The 25,309-nt window shown below is 41.2% G+C and overlaps 1 pseudogene; it reads right to left on the bottom strand.

Moving 5' to 3' along the window:
• Positions 1–25,077, bottom strand: part of LOC122895826 — a 110,445-nt pseudogene extending 85,368 nt beyond the window's left edge.
• Positions 25,078–25,309: the final 232 nt, after the last annotated feature.

The following is a 25,309-nucleotide window of genomic DNA, read 5'->3' as shown; positions in this document are numbered from 1 at the left end:
ACATAAGTGAAATCATATGGTCTTTGTATTTCTCTGTCTGACATTTTGTTAGTATTATACTCACCCATTCCTTAGGTTGTGTTTTAGTTTTGTGGATTGTTTTCTTTGTTGTGCAGAAGACTTAGTTTGATGAAGTCCCAACAGTTTATTTTTGCTTTTGTTTCCCTTGTCTCAGGAGACATATTTAGAAAAATGTCGCTATGGCTAATGTCAGAGACATCCCTGCCTGTGCTCTCTTCTACAGTTTTTATTGTTTCAAGTCTCACATTTATGTCTTTAACCCATTTGGGGCTTATTTTTGTATATGCTACAAGAAAGTGGTCTAGTTTCACTCTTCAGCATAAAGCTGTCCAGTTTTCCCAACATCGTTTGTTGAAGACACTGTCCTTTTCCCATTAGATATTTTTTCCCGCTTTGTTGAAGATTGACCATATAGTTGTGGGTTTATTTCTGGGCTTTCCATTCTGTTCTACTGATCTCTGTGTCTACTTCTGTAACAGTACCATACTGTTTTGATGACTACAGCTTTGTAATAGAATTTGAAGTCTAGAATTGTGGTACCTCCAGCTTTGCTTTGCTTTCCTTTTTCAAGACTGCTTTGGCTATTCATGGTCTTTTGTGGTTTCATATATATTTTAGTATTGTTTGTTCCAGGTCTGTGAAAAAATGCTCTTGGTATTTTAATAGGGATTGCATTAAATCTGTATTTGGCTTTGGGCAGTATACACATTTTATCAACACTTATTTTTCCAATCCATGAGCATGAAGTGTCTTTCCTTTTCTTTGTGTCATCTTTAATTTCTTTCATCAACATTTTAATTTTCAGAGTACAGGTCTTTTACCTCTTTGGTTAGGTTTACTCCTAGGTATCTTATTATTTTTGGTGTAATTATAAATGATATTGTTTTCTTAATTTCTCTTCCTGCTGCTTCATTATTAGTGTATGGAAATGCAAAAGATTTCTGCACATTGATTTTGCATCCTGCAGTTTTACTGAATCTATTTATCAGTTCCTGTAGTTTTCTGGTGGTCTTTTGGGTTTTCTATATATAGTATCATGTCACCTGCAAATAAGTATGGTACATTTATTGTAACAATGAACCAATGTTGACACATTCTTATTAACATTAACTAACATCAATAGTTTATTCAGATTTCCCTAGTTTTAACCTCATGTCCTTCCCCTCTTCCAGGATCCTATCCAGGACATTATAGTACATTTAGTTGTCATGTCTCTTTAGACTCCTCTTGGCTGTGACCATTTCTTAGATTTTCAATGACATTGACAGTTTTGAGAAAACATTCAGGTAGAATGATCAGGTAGAATGATCCACTACTGGAATGTGATTTTTTTCATGATAAGACTGGGGTTATAAGTTATGGGGAGGAAGACCATGGAGGTTAACGTGCCATTTTCATTACATCATACCATGGGTATATCGCATCAACTTGATTTATGACTGTTGATATGGACCTTGACCACCTCGCTAAGGCAGTGTTTGTCAGATTTCCCACTGCAAATTTTTTCTTTTCTTCCTCTTCCTTTCCATTCTTGAATGAATGCACTATTTGTAGCCCACACCCGAGGAATGGGGAATTGCACTCTCCCTCTACAGTTCAGAGTACCTATAAACATATTTTCAAATTCTTCTGCACAGATGTGTCTCTTCTCTTGCATTTGTTAATTTACTCTGTTATTTATATGGGTATGGACATAGGGATACTTACATATTCTTCAGATCATAACCCAGCACTACTTTATTTATTTTACTGCTCAAATTGTTTCAGTTTTGGCTATTGGGAAATCTTTACATTAGCTCTTGTGTTCCTTCGACAGACCCTATCACCGTGGGGTTTGGAGAGGAGAGGGGCACTTCCTTACTTTCTGATGCTATTAAATACTTTAGACTGATGTTTTGTATTTCCTGCCTCAGTCCTAGAATAAGTCATTTCTCCAAAGCTCTGGTTCCTTTGATTTGAGAATATTATTAAAAACCAAGATCGGGATGGTAGGTGGACTCATTGCTACTGGGGTACTCCTCTGCCTTTTTAAAAGTAAATATGACAGGGAAAAAATTAATTCCCGATCATAACATTATTTTATCCCTAGAGACTTTAGTTGATATGTCTAATAATTTATTTTGAGTTTATTGAAATCCAGGCATAATTTGTTATTAAATCTTTGCACTTTGAACAACTACTTTTATGAGGACAAAGAAAAACATGTCCTTATATTCAGCAGACCGACCAGCTACAGGGCCAAATGCTGCTCTGTCAAATGTCACTACAAGTGGCTACGACAGTCATTCTGCCCCCCTTCCCTAAATCACAAGGACAAGTCAGCCTTATTATTCTTTATACATGTCACATTCAACCAGAACCAAAACACGTCACGGGATGTTGGGTCCTTATATAATCCCACTGATCATATACAGGGAGAGGCATGTGACAGGGATTAATGTCTCCACCTGTCCCCAGAATCAACCCAGCTGCAGCCAACCACCCTCCGCCCCCCACAGCCTTTACTGGTATCAAGTCCTTATTACTACTTCACCTTGTTACCTCTAAGACCGTTTTGGCCCTTACTTATGGTTCCTCTTACATTATTTATCTTATCCTACCTCATTAGGACACCACCAAAGGCTCTTCCCAGTTATGCGACCGTAATCAGCAAGTTATTTGAGTTGTTTGACCATAAGGAGTCGTCATTATACTTATCCTTTATGCATGGAGGTGGAGTAAGTAAATTCCAAAGCTTTTCTGGAACGTGAAGCAAACCTACTTACATGTCTGCTAAAAATGCAGACATTCAGGGATGCCTGCATGGCTCAGTCGGCTAAGCAGCCAGCCCCTGATTTTGGCTCAGGTCGTGTCGCATGGGTCAGGAGAGCAAGCCCCTCAGTGGGCTTCACACTTGGTGGGGCTCTGCTTGAGATTCCTTCCCTCTCTCCCTCCCCACACTTGCACATGCTCATGCTCTCTCTCTCTCTCTCTCTCTCAAATAAATAAATAAATCTTTAAAATTTTTAAAAATAAAATACTATGAGAGACATTAAGTTAAATATTGTTACAAATGATGACCAGTTAGTATTACAAAAAAGCTTTTTAGAAATTTAAGGCTGCATTCCAGAGGTCATGATAAATCCTGAAGTTTGGTTTCAATGACAGTTTTCACTGTTAGGGTTTATTACAGTAATTGCAGAGAAAACAGCATTTTATTCTCCTAAATAGCCTAAATGGCCTCTCACTTTATTTAAACAGTTACTCTTAGATGGCTATGCCATTCAGAATTCCTGTATCTGCGCTGCAGCTGTCCAGACATATTTTGATAGTAGAATAACTGGTCAGGGAGAACTGTAGTTCCAAACCCTCGCTTTTTAATGACAAAATGGTTACAACAGTTTTGGGCAGGAAAGAGACAAGCGATCCTAAGTCTGCCCTTTGAAGGTGATGAGTATGTTTATTCCCCAGCTGTGATGACAGCAACATGAGGACATACAGATGTTCAAACTCACCAAACTGTACAAATTAATTATGAGCTGCCTTTTGTATACTCATTACACCTCAGTCAAGCTATAAAAGTAATACCGTATCTGCCTTGAAGGTGTGTGCCTTAAAAGCTAAGAGGCAGCGGAAACCACAAGTTGGCTGGAAAATTTCAACTTGGTAGGAAATAAGCATGTGCTATGTTTTAAATGGCTGTGTCTCCCCAAATTTACATGTTGACATCTTAACCCTCAAAGCTGATTGTATTAGGAGGCAGGGCCTATGAAAGGTGATTAGTTCCTGATAGAATTAGTCCTCTTATCAAAGAGGCTCCATAGAGATGCCTTACCCCTTCTAGCATGTGAGGGCACAGTGAGAAGGCGCCAGCTATGAGCCAGGAGAGAGCTCTCACCAGAACATGACCATGTCCGTACCCTGATCTTGGACTTCCAGCCTCTGAAACCATGAGAAATTAATTTCTGTTGTGTATGAGCCACCCATCTCTGTTATTTTGTTATTGCAGCCTAAATAGACCTAAGACAGCATGCCAATTAAAAATTAAAATCTCTTCTCTACAAAGAAGTCAGTTTTCTGTGAGATTTCCTTAAGCATCTTACATATATGGGGCAGAAGCCACGGGATGAGATCTCAATCGTAGTCAGCTCATTCTGAAATTTGAACTGAATTTTACTTATGCACAAACCATGATGAAAATAGAAGGTCTGAGAGCAGGAGGCAGGACATGTCCAAGCACCCAAGAGCTCCTATGGACATTTACCACCTTTGTGAAGTTCAAGTCAGATGTTTCTATTTTCAGTCCTCGTGTCTAAGAGAAAAAGAGAAGTGTAAGGGAATGTGAGTGTGTGTGTGTGTGTGTGTGCGCGCGCATGTGTGTATTTTTAACATGCCGATGTCGTCTTATTGTGAGATACGTGGATGGGAATGGGAAGACTTTACCTTGGCAGCAACACTGGTGTCCATGTCTTTGATGAATCTGGATGTGAACTCAGTTTTTGTGCATTCTCTCTTATCACGTGTGTCAGGCTCAGGGAAGAGGGCTTCTCCAGTCTGTGAATGGAATACTGTGTCATGTATTACCAACGCCTTGTAATAATTATGTTAGTTACACTCATTATCTAGCTGACCACTGGGGGAGTAATAAGAAGTCTCACAGGCCTTCCTGGAAGCATCTCTTATGGGAAGATCCCTTGTGTCCGAGTAGATTATTGCTCCTGCTCACTCTCTGTGTTCCTTGTGAGAGCAGGGTACAATCCTGCCTGTTACCATGTGACTTGTACTACTTCACTGGGGAGTTTACTTTCCAGTCTGTGCTACTTACCCTATGGCTTTCTTTGGCCAATAGAGCATGAAGAGAAGTGATATGAATCATGTCAGAGTCAATGTCTTATAAGTCATCATATGCTTCTGCTCTCTTCCCTCTGCCATGAGCATGGAATGTTCAAAATAGAGGCTTCTCCTTCAGTCTGAAAGCCCAAGAAATAAACTGCTGTTGTTTAAGAGATTTCAGGGCTATGTGTTACTGCAGCACACCAAGCGGAAACTGACCTTGATAATCAATCTGTATCAGATAGTTCCTGTGCATCCACTCGGCACTGCCTCATTCTAGCCTTTGCTCAGCTACTGGTTCTGCCCATGTTTCTAGTAACTTCAGGCAAGTTCAGTCTCAGCACCTTGTTTCAACCTGGGCACACAACTTTAGATTACTGTCTCAGGAAATTTAAAATATTAGGGGATGTTACCACCCATGAAGCTACTCTTAACAAATGGTAAACTGGAGGCAATGAAATATTCTTCCTCCTTTTCTCTTACGTAGTCATCTTTTTTCCCCAAAGATTTATCTCTTCATTCCAGAGACAGACAGAGAGAGAGACAGTGTGTGTGCGCGCACACACACAGGCAAGCACTCACATGTGTGGGGGAAGTCAGAGGGAGAGAATCTTCAAGGAGACTCCCCTGTAAGCACGTGGCCCGAGGAGGCTCAATCTCGTGACCCTGAGATCATGATCTGAGCCGAAACCAAGAGTCAGAAGCTCAAATGACTGAGCCTTCGTGTAGGCCCTTCTGAGAAGCATTTCATGAGGCTCCTCAGCGGTTCCAGCAGGACGGACCACTGGCTACGCAGACGACTGGCCAACTCAATAATGCTTCTTGGTATAGGCTTCCTTTTCTTCTTTGTTTCATTCCCTACGTCCTGCATTCCTGCTTCCTGGAATCACAATGCTAAATCAAATATCTGCACACTGTGAACTTTGTCTCACGCTCTGCTTTCCAGAAACACAGGCTCAAAAACAATCCAACTATTCGATTTGCTATAGATTTTGCACCTGACCGCTTTGGCTCTCTGCCCAGAACTTGGCTACTTTTTTTTTTTTTCCCCCAAAATTTCAATGTTTCCCTGCCTCTGCTAATTCTAGATGATGTGAACATTTAAAGCATTGTCAATCCATAAGGGTGTCACCATTCCTTTTGCAATGTGACCTATGGAATAAATAGACGTTCTTGGTGGTCTAATAGAATAATCCAAATGTGGAAAGAAAAGTATTTTAGAAGTCCTTAAATTTGTCTTAGAGGGACCCATTGGACTTTCCCAGCTGTCTGAATCATTATGTAGCAGCTGGATCACTCTGTTCCAAAACCCTAATCTTACCTTTGATGTAACTGAGTCCTGTCACCTTTGCACACGCGTGCACTACTGCCATCCAACAAATAAATGTACAATTACTAGGATACATTCCCTCAGACAGCATTTCTTCTATATAAATAAAATCAACCTGAATCTTCATAAATGGCTCCCAGTGGTGAGGAGAAGCTTCTCTCTTTGTCATCGCAGCCTTGCACAAATGGGCACCTGTTTTGCAGGATGGCTTTGATAGCAGTAGGGACCGCGGTGGAAGAGCACATACATGATGGAGCTATTTCCGTCACTGCCCCACTCTGTTTCTGTGTGCCAAGCCATGAAGTACCAAAGCAAGGGGAGAGTACTGCCAAGTGACTATCTGGAAAGGCCCCAAGTAATTCAATGATTCAAGGCTACAAATTGTGTGTGCATATGTATACATGTGTGTGGGGGCTGCAAATCTCCCGATCTTGTGTGTGCCTGCACGTGCACAGTTCTGTATATGCACATGTGCATGTACGCATGCCTTGCATAAGCATGTGGACATGGGTGTGTGTGCACCCACGTACTCACGCACACGTGTCCACAGCATCAAGACCTGACTGAGAAGCATGGCATCATGTGAAAGATCTTAGGAGGAGACTGACCAGTTGATAGACATGAAAACAAAGACAGAGCTTAAGAATGAGGCCTGGCCACAGCCGGGCCCTTCGCTGGGCTTCTAAGCAGAATAAGTATTTTCTAACAGCTGTACCCGTGACAGACGTTTTCACCATCTTCTGCAGGCAACAGGCAAGCTAACAGACATTAGAGAAGGAGGCGGCGCTCTAGACTGAGGGGACAGAAAACACAGAAAGGCGACAACCTTCCCCTTCCTCATGCTGACAACAGACAGCACAGACAGAGAGGAACTCTTCCGGGGAGTCTGGGTGACGGGACCCCTTCACCTCAAAGTGGGGGGTCAGGGGCTTTGACGCAGACAGGGAAGCCCACCTCACGGCTCCTTCATTCTAAGCAAAATGGCCAAGCGTTGCCTTTTCTGTTCTTTATGTCAATATACATGTATCCTCCCCACTCCGTTTTTAGTCTCTGGGGGTTTTTTTCACTCCTTTGTTAAACACAAGTTTCTACTTCTAAAATGAATATGTTTAATAATTCATCCAGTCATAATTACCGCATGGTACTTAACTATCTCTTATCACAGGCAGTTGTATGTTGGCTCTTCAGTCCTTAGAAGATTTTATTTTATTTTTGCATATTTTACTTATATATTTAGAGAGAGAGAGAGAGTGCATGAGCAGAAGAAAGGGACAGAGGGGAGAGGGAGAGAGAGAGAGACTCTCTAGAGTCTTGAGCCGACTCTGCACGGAGCATGGAGCCCACGCTGGCGCTCAGCCTCACAGCCCCAAGATCAAGTCCTGAGTCAAAATCAAGAACCGAACCCTTAGCCAACTGAGCCACCCAGGGACCCCTCCTTAGGAGAGTTAAGAGAACTATAGAGTATTCACTTTTTAAACAGTGAATTGGTTTGAAGTCCCAAATTTCATGAAGGGCTTTACAAAAATACATTTAAATTAACACTAGAAAATCATACTATTATTTTATATTATGAATATTTTTTAAAATGACACTTGAAATATTTTCTCAGATAATTTAAGCAGATTCTTTTTATAGGAACACATAATTTGTGACATTGAGTCTCATAAGAGACATTGTGTAAAAATGATAGTTATTTAAACTATAACTTAGCTAAACTCCCAGGTTGACATTTATATACTCCTAAATATTTACATAGGTAATAATAATGACTGACTAATAAGACAAATGTACGAAAGTTCATTTAATTTAGTCATTGTACAAAAGAAGTCCAAAATGTCCTGTTTTCATTTTCCTTTATTTTACTATAGCAGCAACTTGCTCTTTCCACAAAAATAAGTACATAGCTATCATTTAACACCAAAACTCACAAGATAATTTGCCAAAAGATTTGTCATGATTGGGTATATTAAATGGATCTTAAAATTTAAGTGCTAGCCTTCATTTTACCATGTATGATTTCAATCTTCTAATTCCTGGCTTGAAAGTCTTAATACAAAATATCACTAAATACAGCCTTTGCAATTTATTGTTACCATAAACAGGCTGTGTGTCCTCTATAGATATGCTACTGTTAAATTTACAAAAGAGGCAAATTCTGCCCCGTTTTTTAGATCCAGTCAAGGTTCACCCAGGAGTGGGCTGGAGAAAGTGACACAGAGGCACAGAAGTGGATTGTGCGTAGGGCTTTTCATTCAGTGGAAATCACAAGGAGCTTGAGTTAGCCATGGGGGGAATATCTACACCATGGAAATCAGCAACATTACAAATCAGGGCTGGTTTTTTATTTTTTCTTTTTTTCTGAGAACTGGCTGTTAAGCACTTATTAGCACACCACCCATCTAGCCTCATCTGTGAAGACCTGAGTTTACCAGGCAGAGCTTGGGGAAAGGTGAGGTTACCAAGTGCAACCAGCCCTAAAATCTCCAGGTCTTATCAGAAGAGAGTTGAGTTCTCATCCAAGCAGAGTCTGCTACCAGTCTAAGTAGTAATGTGGTGACTCAGAGCCTCGGGCATCCAGAGTCTCCACTATCCCGTAGTGGCGCCATCTAGAACCCAAGACCTTTAGAGTCAGGGCTGCACTAGAGAACATTAGACACTCTCTTCTGGAAATCAGTGCATCAGTGCTTTAGGTTTCTCCTTTGCTATGACAAATTACCACAAACTCAGTGACTTAAGATAATACAGACCTATTATCCTACAGGTCTAGAGGTCAGAGGTCCAAAATGGGTCTTAGCGGGCTACAATCAAGGTATCAACAGAACTACATTCCTCTAGAGCCTCTCAGGAAGAATCCACGTGTTGTCCAGCTTCTAGAGATAGTGTACATTTCTTGGCTTGTGGCACTTCCCCCTGTCTTCAAAGTCAGCAGCATAGACTCCTCAGATCCTTCTCCTGACTCTGGTCCCTGCTTCTCTTGTCAATTTTCCTCCATCTCTTCTGCCTCCTTTTTCAATCTTTTAAGAATCCTGTGATTACACAGTCTACATGGAGCATCAAAGATAACCTCTCTGTCTTAAGATCCTTCTCTTAATCACACCTGCAAAATCCCTTTTTCCCAATGAGGTAATGTATTCACAGGTTCCAGAATGCCGATCTCTTCAGGGAGCCATTATTCTGCCTGATTTAATGGGGCTGAACATAGTGGAGTGATCCTGCCTCCTCAAGAAGAATAAACCTACACTTTCACAGCCTTTAAAAAGGCTGGTATTCTCATCAATTAATTCAGCCTCTCTCCCAGGTTTTGAAATGCTTGTGGGATATGTAAATATACATACAAATATACATATAGTCATTCCATCTCTCTTCTCTCTTGCTTCTTCAAGGACCATCGTCAGATGTCACATATTTTGGGCGTGGGGTGGGGGGGGGATGGGCGGGGAATCTTTCTCCTTCCTGGTAGGAGCAGAGGAGAGATGGAGTCTCCAGGCATAATAAAGAATCCCTTAACATGAATTTTTATAAGGGATCCTCATTGGAGTTTAAGTCCAAGAGTTAAGTATTGTTTCATTTATTCTTCTCCTACCCACTTAATGAACGAAACAAGATGGGATTGGGAGGGAGCCAAACCATAAGTGACTCTTAATCTCACAAAACAAACTGAGGGTTGCTGAGAGGAGGGGGGTTGGGAGTAGAGGGGTGGGGTTATGGACATTGGGGAGGGTATGTGCTTTGGTGAGTGCTGTGAAGTGTGTAAACCTGGCGATTCACAGACCTGTACCCCTGGGGATAAAAATATATGTTTAATGAATACTGTTTTTCTGAAAATAAATAAACTGGAAATATATATATATATATATATATATATATAATAAAAAAATTTTTTAAAAAAAGAGTTAAGTATTGTCATGTGTCAATGGCCATTAGGTTGTAGGGCCCCGTTTCTAGTTTGAGCCTCCCTTGATCACTATCAATGAACCAGGCACATAACTTTTCATGCCTGTCATTCAGGGGTACTTGGAGGATCCTCTGTGCCTCCACATAGTTCTTCAAAGGAGAAACTAATTTTATGAAAAGGTCTAGTTTCTTTCTCCCTTACATTCTATCTTCCCTCTTTCCTTATTATCTTTCTTCCTTTCTAATGAAAAATGGAATTAAAAGCCTCCAGAATTTTAAAGTTCTATACCAGAAAACCTGACTAAAAAGAAGGAAATCTATTTTGAGCCCATTTGGCTTATACAACAGGAAAATCTGTCTTCAAATCATCACCTTTAGGAGTGATTTTTGCTTTGTCCAAAAGCTACAAATCAAAAAACAAATGTAAAATCTTACAGAGTAAATATATTGACCGACTGAATTCTTTATGTTTCATAAATATTCAAAGAACACTGAATTTGACATACCAGAGTTACATAATCTACTACCTAATCAGATATCCTATTGATTAGAAGAAATGGGCTTCGCTTGATTCTTCCAAGAGGGTAAAATTTTGTGTGTTTGCTCTTGGCCAATTACAGAGGTCTCTTGGTGCAAACATGAATACTAAGCCATTTCCCCCAGACAATTGTATTACATGGTCAAAAGAATGGCAGTTGCCTTCCTCTATCATCAATTTTACTTATACTCAAGTCTCTCTTTTTCCCCACTACTCTTCAAAGTGAGAACAAAGAATGCACACTATTTCATCCATATACAAATTCAGAATCAAAGAATAAGAAGTTTTATGTTTTTAAGATTCAGAGTGATCAACTCTTTGGGCAATTACACAGGTTATGATGGGAAATGCAAAAATCCAGGCACCCACTGAAGCTTAATTATGCCCCACATTTATTCGGATCCCTTCTTAGCAGCCTACATTTCTGCCTTAATTCATAGCTAATAGAGGTCAGAGTCAGGGTTAATAGCCTGCAGCTCAACATTCATTAAGTCATTCACTGATCATTAAAACATCCTGAAAGAGCTTTGTGTTGAAGTTTTAATAGCAGCAATATATGGAGAGTTGCTGTTCTCAAATACTAATAATGTTCTTTTATGACAGTAAGAAAGTATGGCTAACATTAATCTTGATTACTAGTTCCTCTCTCTTAACATGAATTCAAAAACAAATTTTTAAGAAAACTTGTAGAAAGGTGAGGTTTCGTGCATCAGAACTTTCTGATCCAGGAGCTGACATCACAATTTGGGGTATCGGTAAGCTCTCCGGGTGCTGATTGAACCAGGTATGGGAAATTGCCCCGGAGTCAGCCTGGAAGATTCCTCTAACCTTGAAGACCTCTCAGTCCATCCAACCGAAATTCGTTGAGCACACGTGATAAAAAGGCCCTGGACCAGGGACATGGTAGTGAACAAGACATGATCTTGTGGAATCCACTGTACAGCCACCTGGGGAAATTTCCTGGCCCACATTAGTTTGAAGAATCTGTGTGGTGAAAGGAATCACGTAGGTCCATAAGCATCATCAAGGATGGAGTTGAAACACATTACCAATGTCTTCTATGGAAAGCTACTTGTAGAACTACAAAAGTATAAAATTGGTAGTACAGATTGTCTCTTAATACACACATAGGTTTGTAAATATATTTTTAAAGGATGGAAGGATACACACTTAAGAGTAGTTATATCCAACTTGGGGTAGGGGATACGGGAGATGGAAGAGTCAGGAATAGGAATCAGGAAAGTCAGAGGAACCTTGTTGGAGGGTTCCAAACTGTCTACTACAATGTTCTGGGAAATAACCAACACCACATCTCTTATGTTCCTGCCAAAAATAAACACACTGAATCCAATCACAAAGAAATGTCAGAAAAAGCCAAGTGAAGGAACATTCTACAAAATAACTGGCCTATACCCTTCAACAATGTCAAGGTCATGGAAGACAAAGGAAGCTGAGGAACCGACTAAGGAGACATGACAGCTAGGCACAATGTCTGATCCTGGACAGGATTCTGAGCCAAACCCCAAAATAGCTGGAATGACATTATTGGGACAATCGAACAATTTTGGGCTGTGACTGAAATAACAGTGTTGTATCAATGTTCAAGTTCTTGATTGCGATCCCTGGAATGTCCTTGTTTGTAGCGAACACACACACAATATTTTGGAATAAACGAAATACTAGAACTTAGCCTCTGATGTTTCAGAAAAATCACTGCAGAGAGAATGTTGCAAAGAAAGGGCGGAGGGAGGGAGGGATGGAGGAAGGAAAGAAAAGAAAAAGAAAAATGGAGCAAAAGAAGCAAATTGTGGGCAAGCAGCTTATCTGGATAGAAGACATGGAGACATTCTTTGTGTTATTCTTCCAACTTTTCTTTAAGTTTGAAATTATATTTAAAAATTTACAAGGAGATGTTCATATATTCATATAGCACGAGCATCACTGTGTTTCATATCCACACAGGGAAAAAAAAAAAAGACAAGAAGCAAAGATGCTAAAGTTCTGATAGGGTTAATTGTGGGTGTTGGGAGTAGGTATGATTGGGTTTTAAAAGATTTTATGTGTAATTCTTTCTGTTTTCCAACTCGGTATAAAAAAGGAAAATCTGAAGGCCATACAGAAGAGCCAGTTACATGTAGGCCTAGGTGAGGTTCAGTAGGGATCTTGGAGTCAGAACAAAGTTGGGTCATCCTACAACTCCTCTCTTCTGTCAATATGTTGACTCCTCAGGGCCACTCTAGACCCACTCTGCCTGTCCAGGGCCTGGACAATGGCCTTTAGGACCCAGGGATAGTGCTTTAGTTGAGATCCCATTCAGAGCATACCTTGTGCCTAAGGGTCAACTCCGCTGCCCAGCTCTCTGTCCTGAGGTGATGGATGGGGAGGTCTGTGAAGGCCTTGGAGGCACCTGGGGGCCAGCTGGGTGGTGCACTCCAGGACCCCGGGGCCCAGGGCAGGGTTCCAGGTGCACAGGTCTCCTTGGGGCTGTGGAGGCCTTGCCCTGGGTGGGGAGGTGCACCCAGGGGTCCAAGTAGGGACTTGTGCAGGGCACTGGTGTGTAAGGGTCCTGACACAGGGAAGAGAGAGGGTGGACAACAGGATAATCCGCTCCCCCTTGTTGCTGAGAACTCCTGAGCCTCTAATCACTGTTCCCTGGGCCCCCACCTCTTCCCCAAGATTCTTTGTCTCTTCCTTCCTGGCTTTCTCTCCCCTTTGTTTCTCCTGTTTTCCAACTCCTTCCTTTTAACATTTGGTTCCCTTTGTTCTTTTCTCCTTCAGTGGTGAGATGTCCAGCAGCACCCCTGGCCCTGTCTGGCCCTAGGCTGGTGTGCAAAGTAACAGTTTCCAATCCTTATTAGCGCCTCTCAGACGAACTTCTATCAGTACAGGGAGCGTCTGGGGGGATCTTCATACACAAAGGCCCGTTATAGCCTGTTCATCTGTTTACTGGTTGCTTCTTCCTACAGGATTTGGTTGAGTGCCTACAATTTGATCCACATCAGTAAAGGCACACAGCTTCTCCTCTCTCTCTCTCTCTCTTTTTATAGCATAGGAGAGAGCATATAACCTAACTATTGCAGGCCAAAGGAATTAGTGAGAACACTGAAGTAGAAACTGGATAGTGGAAATAGGAACAAGTGGAAATAACTGAATGTACTCTTTTTTTTTTCTTTTTAAAGATTGATTTATTTGAGAGAGAGAGAGAGAGCCCTCGCAGGGAGGGGGAGAGGCAGAGGGAGAGAATATTCAAGCAGACTCCCGCTGAGCATGAAGCCCAACTCAGGACTTGATCCCATCAGCCATGAGCCATGAGATCAGGACCTCACCCTAAAGCAAGAGTCTGGATTAACTGAATGGGCCACGCTGGTGCCCCCAGTGTAGACTACTCTTTAGGAAATCTTCCCTGACAGCAAACTTATTTCCAGGAATATCAGATGCAGCAAAATAACATTTAAACAGCAATAATTTACACTGCTCACTGGAAAGTCATTAACTGGAGTCCAAGACACACTCAGAGGAAGGGGCTCACCCAGACAGGAAACATCACACCCCATTACTATCTCATCCTCTGTGCTCTCAGACAAGCCACTGAACCACTCTGATCCTTAGTTCTCTTTCCTGCAGATTAAAGTAATCACATGTGACTCACAGAAATAGCACAAGGTTGAAATTATACTTGGGCATATAAAGGTAACAATAAATTGAAAACAGAGATGCAGTTAGTAGTTATTATAAATTATTATTCCTATGAAGTACACACGTAATAATAAAAGGACCTAAACTTCTAAAAATTTGGTGAACTTTTGTTGAAAGCTTATTTGATACTCTTTTACAGACAACTATTTCAATTTATTTCCTAATTGTATAGATCATGAATACAGATCTTGGAAAACTGAACCTTACCAAACATTTTAAACATTTAACTATTATTTGAATTGTTGATGGATTCAAAAACATGTGGTTAGCCTTTCCTCTTTTCATACTTGTGAACTCATGGCATAAACATTTCAACATGAAACCGGACTGGTACTTTTCTAAGCTCCTTAGAGTCAGCAGGCTTTTCAATAATTTCAACTTTTGGTATATAGGCAAAAATGCAGCTAAGTTTCCATTAGACAAAGTTAAACATAGTCTTTTTTTTTTTTTATAATTGCCATCAGTTATTTTCTTCCCACTGAGGCAAGTTACTGTGAAATCATTAAAAGGGGGAAAAAATCATTTAAAAAAAAAAATGGTGGCCAAGCCATGTGTGGCTTCCTGTTCTTTAAAGACAGACCACTGATGAGCCACGCATAGAGCAGAGAAATGGCAGGCTAGTCCCTTGATGAGTAGGTGCTTTCATAAGGGTGACATCTGTGTTTTGATTCTAGACATAAATAATGTATATTCATAGCACTCCACAAAAACATCAGCTCTTCAGTGGTGTCATACCAGTCCCATGATGTAGGTGAGGTTCATTCATAAAATGTTTATTGACCACTATACATTTATTAGAATGCCCCAAATCTAGGGGCATTGAGCCCTGGGATTGAGTCCTGCATCGGGCTCCCCGCTCAGCAGGGAGTCTGCTTCTCCCTCTGCCTGCTGCTCTCCTTGCTTGTGTTCTTTTACTCTCTCTCGGATGAATAAATAAATAAAATCTTAAACAAACAAACAAACAAAAAAGAATGCCCCAAATCTGAAACACTATGAAAACCATATGCTGATGAAAAGGTAGAGCAACAAGAATAATCTTTCTTTGCTGGTGAGAATGCAAAATGGTACAGCCACTTTGCAAGACAGCGTGGCAGTTTCTTACAAAACTGAAGACACTTACCAAATGATCCAGTACTTGTGTTGCTCGGTATTTACCCAGAGAAACTGGAAATTTATGTCCATACAAAACCTACACATGGATGTTTATAGCAATTTTGTAATTGCTGAAACATGGAAGCAACCAAAACATCCTTCAGTAGGTGAATGTATAAATAAGCTATGGTATATCCAGATGACAGAATATCATTCAGCACCAAGGAGATATGAGCTATCAAGCCATGAAGACATGGAGGAAACTTAAACGCATTTTCTAAGTAAAAGAAGCCAGTCTGAACCAGCTACATACTATAAAATTTCAATTATATAGCATTCTAGAAAAAAGCAAAACTATGGAGACATCAAAAAGATTAGTGGCTCCCAAGGGTTGGGGTGAGGTGGCTGGAGGAGCAACAAATAGGCAGAGTATAAAAGATTTTTAGAGCAATGAAAATACCCCATATAATACTACAATAATGGACACATCTCATTATACTTTTGCGCAAATCCATAGAATGTATCATACCAAGAGTGAGCCCTTATGTAAACTATGGACTTTGGGTGATTATGATGTATCAATGTTGGTTTATCAGTTCTAAGAAGTGTACCACTCTGGTGGGAAATACTGATAACAGAGAATGCCATGCATGTGTGGGGGCAAAGGATATATGGGAAGTCTCTGTACCATCCTCTTAACATCGCTGTGAACCTAAAATTGTTCTTAAACAAATGGTCTTTTAAAAAACTCATTTTCTGGGGCACCTGGGTGGCTCAGTGGGTTAAAGCCTCTGCCTTCGGCTCAGGTCATGATCCTAAGGTCCTGGGATCGAGTCCCGCATTGGGCTCTCTGTTCAGCACGGAGCCTGCTTCCCTTGCTCTCTCTGCCTACTTGTGATCTGTCAAAAAAATAAACAAAATCTTTAAAAAAAACCCACTTATTTTCTATCTATACATATATCAGTATACATACATATATGTATAGAGAAAGACAGAGAGGACTTACTAGGTATTACTATTATGTACACATACTTGTATTTTTTGAGCACTTATTATGTGCAGGCATTGTTATTGGTGCTGGGGAATACAGCAGTCAGTCATCCTAAGAGTAACGGCAATCCTTGGAAAGAACGGAAGCAAGTGAGTGACAGGACCTCTTTTCCATGTTACCAGTTAGGAAAAATAGATTAAAGGGAGGCAGGACCAGAGACAGCAGACAGGTGGGAGCTGCTGGTGCTGTCCACTTGAGAAATGAGAAGGTCTGGATCAGCACGCTGGTGCCCTAGTGTGAGGTTTGGATTCGAGAAAGCCACGGATGGCAGAATCAGCAGGACTTGAAGGCTGGCTGAGTAAAGGAAGTGAGGGAGCCAAAGGAATTGATTTGCCAGTCCAAAGAGTCAAGTTCCTTTCAGCTTTTGTTATGACTGAAAGTTCATGTCCTCTCACAGCCACATGTAGAAACCCCAGCGCCCAAAGTGACAATATTTGGAGGTGGAGCCTTAAGGTAGAGCCCGTGTTTAGATGAAGTCTTGAGGAACCCACAACAGGATGAGTGTCCCTAGAAGAGGAAGAGACCAGAGCCTCTTTTTCTCTCCACCATCTGCAAACATAGCAAGAAGACAGTGGTCTGCAAGCCAGGAAAAGAACCTCACCAGGAACCAAATCCATAGGTCCAACCTTGGTCTTGGACTCTGTAGCCTCCAAAACTAGGAAAAATACATCAGTTGCATAAGCCACCCATTATATGGTACCTCGTTCTTTCAGCCTAAGCAAATAAACACAGTTTATAAACATAACATCCATGTTCATAGCATCTTCCCTTTCTGGAGTGTTTTTTTTTTTTTTTTTAAAGAGTTGAGCAGGGAGCCTGATGCGGGACTCAATCCCAGGATCCTGGGATCATGACCTGAGCCAAAGGCAGATGCTTAACTGACTGAGCCACTCAGGTGTCCCCCTTGAGTGATTTTGTATCAATATAACTGTCACTGGTTTGAAATCATTAATAATTACAATGTGATCAAGTGCTTCATTCTCAAAATAGTTTGAAAGAATATGTTGACTGCAATGAATCTGCATTTTTTTCTTTTCTTTACACAATGCCTTCATAGCTCTCTGTCCACTCTGTAGCATTTCTGTGAAGCTCTCACTTTGGATGGTGTTCTGACATCTGAGCTCCAATTCTTTTTTTTTTTTTTAAAGATTTTGCGTATTTATTTGACAGACAGAGATCACAAGTGGGCAGAGAGGCAGGCAGAGAGAGAGAGAAAGGGAGAAGCAGGCTCCCTGCTAAGCAGAGAGCCCGATGCGGGGCTCGATCCTTGGACCCTGAGATCATGACCTGAGCTGAAGGCAGAGGCTTAACCCACTGAGCCACCTAGGCACACCCAATTCTTTTTTTTTTTAAGATTTTTAAAAATTATTTATTTGATAGACAGAGATCACAGGTAGTCAGGCAGGCAGAGAGAGAGGAGGAAGCAGGCTCCTTATCGAGCAGAGAGCCCAATGCGGGGCTCAATCCGAGGACCCCGAGACCATGACCTGAGCCAAAAGCAGAAGCTTTAGCCCACTGAGCCACCCAGGTGCCCCTGTACTCCAATTCTAAAATGCTATTCTCTCCCACTTGTGGCCAGTCATAAATTCAGATGTGGTTCAAGCACACCCTTACTATGAAAGAGAGCTTATTGAAAACAACGGTCACAGATGAATGACTGTATTTATAAATATCACTCAAAAACAAATACCTAGTATTACAGAAACACTAAATTTTATCTCAAGATTCACTAATGCTATCTTTATTAAATTTGAGAGATAAATCTCTATGAAAGATAACAGCAAACCACTTTGGAGTATATGCCTCAAGAGAACCCCCATTCTTTCATGGAGACGTGTCAAGGCTAATGGATATAGTCAAAGGTTAAATTTCAGGGCCCTGGACCAGGTTTGATTCATGCTGTGCTATAATTGCATGCCAGTGGCTACCCTCAGTGGTTAGTACACTGCTAATGAGGCTGGTGGCAGAAGTTCAAATCCCCAGGCAGGCAATTTGTTTTTCTCTGCTGGTGGTTGGGACTACCATACCTGTCCCAAGTCAGGCATCAGAAATGTGTGTCAGTTGTCACAATGTCAAGAGAAAGTGCAAATGGCTTAATGAAAATCTGTCCTTTCCATTAGAAAAACATCTCAAAGCACATGTAAAACTAGTGGGGGGAGAGTGGTGTCACCTTCAAATACAAAGCAGAGAACATTCCTCATATTACTACAACAAACAAAATTCCTGCCAGAAGCAAGTCATAAATGTCACCAAGAATGATGATCTTAAATTAGATTCCACATGAATAATTTCTCCATTTTTCATCTATGACCAAACAGCACTAAATTTGCCATTAAGTAAAAACTGTGTGAAGTGTGCTTTTACCTGCTTCCTTCCTGTCTCCCAAAATTGTTATGAGAATGAATCAGATAGCATCTTGGAGGCATTTTAAATTAATAAAATATTAATCCAAATGATTCCCCTTCTGACTCAAAGGGAGAGTAGATAATATTGAGTTTTCACAAGACAATAGCAATGGGTAATATGCAATCAGCCTCGAACAACAGTCAATTCAGAAAAAGAAGACGGGATCTCAGATCTGCTTTTTGAGTGGAATGGTTGCAGAAGTTAATGTCAACTGGTAGACGATGTCTTAGCTAGTTCTGACATAGTCATTCTAGAGTTTCTGTCGAGCTGTTGGATACTGTTGAACGGAATTCAGATGATGGTCAGTCTGCCTTAAAACCCTAGCTAGGGGCACAATGACTTTATATAGAACAATTCTCACTGGAACACAGATTAAATTGTAACATGGGAGCTCTCCTTCGTATGAAGGCCTGGAAAAGATGGCTGGCTGGACAGATATACAGATGCATCCTCAAATAAAGGAAGAGAAACAGAAAGACAGGAAATTATACAGGTCTAGGGTCTCGTGATCAGATCTGTAGCTCTCTGAATCCAGAACCAAAATTCGAGACGCCGCCCTTGAATGGTTCTTCTTATGCATATATGACCATTCACGTCAATGGCTCTCACTCATGTCTCCCATCATTCTACTTCCAAAGAGTGACTCACATCCCTGCATTTCATTGCATCCCCTTTTCCAGCATCTCCTACCTAAATTAGGTCAACTGCCTGGTCACTCCTGTCATCTAGGGTTTGTCCTTCCATTCTCTTACCCATATTGCTCTCAGAGGGACCCTTCAATAAAAGCAATATGCTTTAAAACCCACAGTGGCTCCCCACTGCCCTTCAAATACAGTACAGTTTCCTTAAGATGGGTTGCAAAGCCCTCAACAATGGGACCTCATTTCACACCTTCCCCCGACATAGTCCCACATAATCTCTGCTCTAATTCATTCCAGTCTTACGAATGTGCCATTCTTCTCTCAGTTCCAAGTCTCACACTATGTTGTTGCCTCTGATAAATCATTCTCTCCCCACTCCCCCAGATCATTGAACTCCTACTCACCCTTCAGAAACCAGCTTAAACGTCTCTCTCCCCTTCCTGCAGAACCTCCCTTGACCCCAGAATTTGGTTTCACTGCCCTGTTTCCTGTACATATTTAGGTAATCAGTCATTAGGTACTCTATACCTTCTGTTACCCCTGTATTGAATATTCATCATACTAATTATAGCAATCAATTAAGATTTTGTCTTTCCTGCTAATCTCCAAGCTCAGGGAAGCAAAGACAGGATTCATCTCATCCCTCTGTATTTGTAATGAGACCAAAAGCTCCGTGAGTGTAGGAATTTCTTTTATTTCTACTATATCCTCAGCACCTAGAACAGTACGGATGATAACAAACACTAAATACGTTCTTGTTGAATAAATAAATGAAAGATAGACACTCAGCATATATTTGCTTAAAAGAATCCAGTAAGGAAATTTAAGCCCACACGGAGTTTTATTTAAAAAAGAAAAAAAAAAAACCCTCGAAACAACCAAAATTACAGGAAACATTTAAAAATCAGAATGGTGATGATTTAATTATTATTTTACATTGGGAGAATAATCCACATGTGTTATTTGCCCAGGACTCTCTCCCTCCTAACTCAGATATCAAGATGTTATTCCATAATCACAGAATGAATTTTTCAAAGAGTAAACATCCTAAAGGACAGAGCCACCAAGCCAGGGACACTGGAGGCACTGTATTCCCCCTTTCTACATATTACCAACTGATGGGCACCCTGGCAGTGGGAAGTCGGGAGATTATCCAGATTTTTCCAAAGAGGTAAAGATTGTTGTTCAATGTTGTTTGAACTGCTCCTCAGGGCTCAATCCTTTAAGGAAGAATATTTGTTTATGGTCAATGCTTGAGCGACAATTTCCTCTGCTGCAAAGAAAATTAAACTATAAACTCCTAAAGCCTCTTTCAAATTTAGTATCCTTTTAAGATCATAGAAACTAAAAGTCAAATAAAGTCATGAGTTTTGCCATTAAAGGATCCTTGAGGGGTCCTTGGGTAGCTCAGCTGGTTAAACGTCTACCTTCAGCTCAGGTCGTGATCCCAGGGTCCTAGGATGAAGCCTGCTTCCCCTTCTCCCTCTGTTGCTCCCCCTGCTTGTACATTCTCTCTCTGTCTCTCGTTCTCTCTCTCGCAAATAAATAAATCTTTAACAAAAAAAAAAAGGATCATTAATATGTTTCTGTACACAACCAGAACTAAAGTCCTAGAACAAAGAGTCTCATGATACAGCTTCTTTCTGTGACTTCCTGATCACACTCTGGCAAAGTCAATGAGGATATGTTTATTGGCCTAATTAGAAGTTAGAAGGTCAAGCTCAAGAGGCAAAATATGTAATTCTTATTTTTACATTTGAGCATAGGTTGTAATGAATAGGTTTTCTTAAAAAAAAAAAAGAAAGAAAAAGAAAAAAACAACAAAAAAAACCCAAAAAACACACCTGCTGTGTTCTCCCCATGTTTACAGTGACAGCCCCTCTTCCTTCTCTCCGCACATCCAAAGCTGATGCATGAACTGGTGGTATACAAGAAGAGGTGGTCTTACTTGCCAAAGCAAAGTGGACAGCATTTTTTTTTAACTTTTTAAACATAATCAGATAACTAGGATGATGAAGGAAAATGTTCCCCATCACTATATGGGGTGGTAAATTTGGTAATAGAGCTCTCTAGAATAGCAGACTCCTATAATACACATTTGGTCTTTCTTCCTCCTCCCTCTGCCTGTCAACAAGAAGGATGATCTGGGAACGCAGCCAGACAAAGGAAACCCACCCAGAGTAGCAAAGAAGAAGAAATTAGCTTTAATTAAAGGCACAGAGATTTCATCTGGGCATAAGGGGGAACTCTTGATCTTTGCTATGATTAAATACTGAAACAGGCCAATCAGATGCATGAAGTTTCTGTCCTGGGGGAATTTTCTATAAAGGCTAAAAAAAAAATCTGCCAGGGGTCCTTCATTTTTCATGCATTCGTTTCTTTGATAGAAACAATTGATTACCTAAGGACTGATTACCTAAACATACAAAGCATATTTCTGAGCCAAAAGATAGGAATCAGGATCATGTGGTTTCTTTAGGTTTGTGACATTTCTCGAATGTTATAAAGTGCTCAGGAATATGCGTATGGAGACCATGGCAAAGGGAAGATTATCCAGAGAAACCTTTTTACACGAAGTGAGGATCCCTGGGCCGACTATCCGATACGGCTTTTTGGGATAAAGAACATTTCTGAGAACTGGGTGTAGATCACCCTATGTAATTTATTTCAGAGGGGAAAATGACGTCTGGGGGAGTAAACTCTCCATTACCAAAGTTATCCAAAAACTGGATGACCATCTGTCAGCTACTAACAGAAATTTCCATATTTTGTTTGAAGAGAATACCTCTAAAGGGTATCTTCCATGAGTATAAAAAAAAGCCCAATTTTTGAGCAGAAATGTTAATTGGAGACACCCTAAGAAACAGAAGATGCGTCAGGTCCATTATGATGCACACATGCTTGCACATCCCCCCACACATATTTGCCCATGTGCGTGCATGTGCACACGCACACACACACAATGGGGAAACAACTAAACTCAACTCCAAAGTATTAATTTGATTTCCATTTTTAAAATTACAGAAAGTCATACCAAATTCATGTGTAAGCACCTCAAAGAAGAGGTCCCACAGAACAACCAGAGGTGGTAGTCAACAGCCTAACAGGGCAGGGCCACCAGCTAATCAGAATGGGTTGGAGCAAGATACCAGTAGATCGTTGCTATGCCAGGTGTCGACCTTCATTTGCTGGATCTGGGGACATCCAGCAGTCCCTGAGAGGAAAGTAAAGGAAACTGGGGGCAGGATATCTTAGAGGGAGCCTTTGGAACTAGCTATCTGTCAAATGCTTCAGAAACATTTCCCTAATTTAACAAGCAATGATTCTGTACTAGGGCCCTATGGGTTAGCTCTCAGTCAGGGACACAATCACTAGTGTGAATCCAGATACTGACAATTCCACCACACAAACCTTCCCCCCCAACAGCGAGCTTTGGAAGGGAAGGAAGAGAGATGCAACCCACCTTGCTTTATATAGGCTCTCCATTCTCTTCTACATGACAGAGCCATTAATTAATGGAGATACACGGTGCCTGGGTGGCTCAGTCAGTTAAACATATCTCTCTCTCTCTCTCTCTCTTTTAAGATTGTATTTATTTATTTTGAGAAAGAGCTAGAGAGTGTACAAGTAGAGAGAGCAGCAGAGTGAGAGGGAAAAGTAGGCTCCCCATGTGGGGCTTGATCCCAGGACCCTGGAATCATGACCTGAGCTGAAGGCAGGCACTTAACCAACTGAGGCACACAGGTGCCCCAAGAATCCAACTCTTAATCTCAGTTCAGGTCTTGATCTCAGGGTTGTGAGTTCAAGCCCCATGTTGGATTCCATGCAAGCATGGAAGGGAGGAAGTGAGAAAGGGAGGAGGGAGGAAGGGAGAGAAAGGAGACAGATGGAGGGAGGGAGGGAAGGGGGAAGGGGGGGACAGAGGACAGGTTGGGTTTCACAACATAGTAGAGACTATCTGTGTGGGGGGTCATGTACAAAGAGGGTTTCGATGACGACATCCCAAACAGAAGACACTATGCCCCCCAGGGGTTTGTTTTGAGACCAAGGATGTTCACCCACTTACCAATTTTATTTTGCTTTATACAATAATGTGTACAAAAACTAACATCTTGATGGAGGCTGGAAAAATTGAGTCCCAACGAGAGGTGAAAGAAAGTATGAATTAGAAGTAGGGAAGAAATGCTAACTCTTTGAAAGATCAACACGATTTCAAGTATCACTGGCCACTGAGAAGAAGGCAAAAAAGAAAGAAGTTTCACACATTAGAGGTACCAGGTGAGGTAGGAACAAAACTACACAAAGGTGTGAGATGATGCTGATAACTTATGTGTAATTAATATATTGAAGCCTGCTGTTCCTATCACTCTAGCTTCACCCAGTCATCCATCTACTCAAAATAAATGGATCCCCTACCATTTAACCCTTTAAATAAATTTAAGATTCTGTAATCTTTAGGCAAAGCACCATTATCAATGCCTGCTTTATTATCATCATCAATTGGGTCTCCTTAAAGGCAGAAATCATGACATTGTCTTCTGTAAAAATGAATTTTAATTACACAAGTAGCAATAAATCCATTCCTTTTCTAAAAAGGCAAAAACTAAATAGTAAAGAAAAGTAGAGTGAACATATAATTTATTTGCCAAATTGGGACACTCTTGAACCCTCAAGAATGGAAGTACATTTAACCGCTATACTGAGACATCAAGTGTAGACGGAGATCCATGAGACAAACTGGGGCATGGGGTCACCCCACAGTTGAGGAACCCAGAAACCCCTCGAGAACAGCCGCCTACCCCATGAAGGCATTGTCTTGATCTTACCCAAGAGACAGCTGCTGCTATTATTCCAGAACAGTGACAACTTGAAAGCATTTAAAGTTCAGAGAATGTTGGCTAGAAAGTCAGAAAACTTTATTTGGAGAGCCAAGGCAGGTAAAGTGAGATAAGGAAAAGTCTCTCCCAGAATGTGACCCATCTTCGGTCCATGGCACAGGTAAGGGACGTCCCTCTGACGGCCGCTCCCCTAGCTCTTGCTCTGACACACTTCCTCTGGGAGATTTTAGCTCCATCTGATGATGTCTAACTCATCCTTTGGCCTCAAGAGATACTGGGCAGTCTCTCTGAAAACTCTCTGATCAATTCTAGTCCTGTTTTCTATGGCCTTGAAGGGCTTTTATTTCCATTTTTAAAAATAAGTCACTTATGATATCTCCCCACCACGATTGCAATTCAATCTGCCGTTGATTCAGAGATGCACTTAAAATTGGGGGGAAAAATGTATTCCTAACTCCTGATGCTCTAAAGAGAGCAGATAATAGGCCTCCTAAACCCCCAGAAGGGAAAGTTAATTGGGGAAAGCTGCTCTCTCGCCTTTGTTTATTGCTCTTCTAGGGAGGAGAGACATAGCAGGTTGGTGATGTCCATAGAGAAAGCTGAGCAACGCCAGGCCTAGCCCCTTCAGAGAGACCATGGCCTTCTGCACATCGGATGTTCTCTCAGCCGAAGGAAAGGAACTCACCTGCACTGACGGGCTGGGCCACGGACGGCGGCGAGAAGTCTTCCGAATTTGGGGGGAGTACTACTAAGCCCATTTGGCCCAAATGCAAAGCCATGTTTTCCCATCAGCTTAATCAATAATAAAGCCAACTTTCTTTATACTCCCCATCTGTCTTTCTTCTCTAGCCTGTCTCTCTACTGGCTCCACAATCTGGAGAGAAAGCGGAGTGTCATTTATTGGTCCTCCAAAATCCCACACGTGGCTCTAATGGATAAGATTTCCTAGCAGCTCTTCGATATTGGTGACCCCTGTGTGGAGAGGCCATG

This window comes from Neovison vison, chromosome 1, assembly GCF_020171115.1.
Source record: "Neovison vison isolate M4711 chromosome 1, ASM_NN_V1, whole genome shotgun sequence".
Classification (NCBI taxonomy): Eukaryota; Metazoa; Chordata; class Mammalia; order Carnivora; family Mustelidae; genus Neogale; species Neogale vison.
Note: the sequence above shows the minus strand (reverse complement) of the source record. Positions and strands in the feature narration are given on the sequence as shown.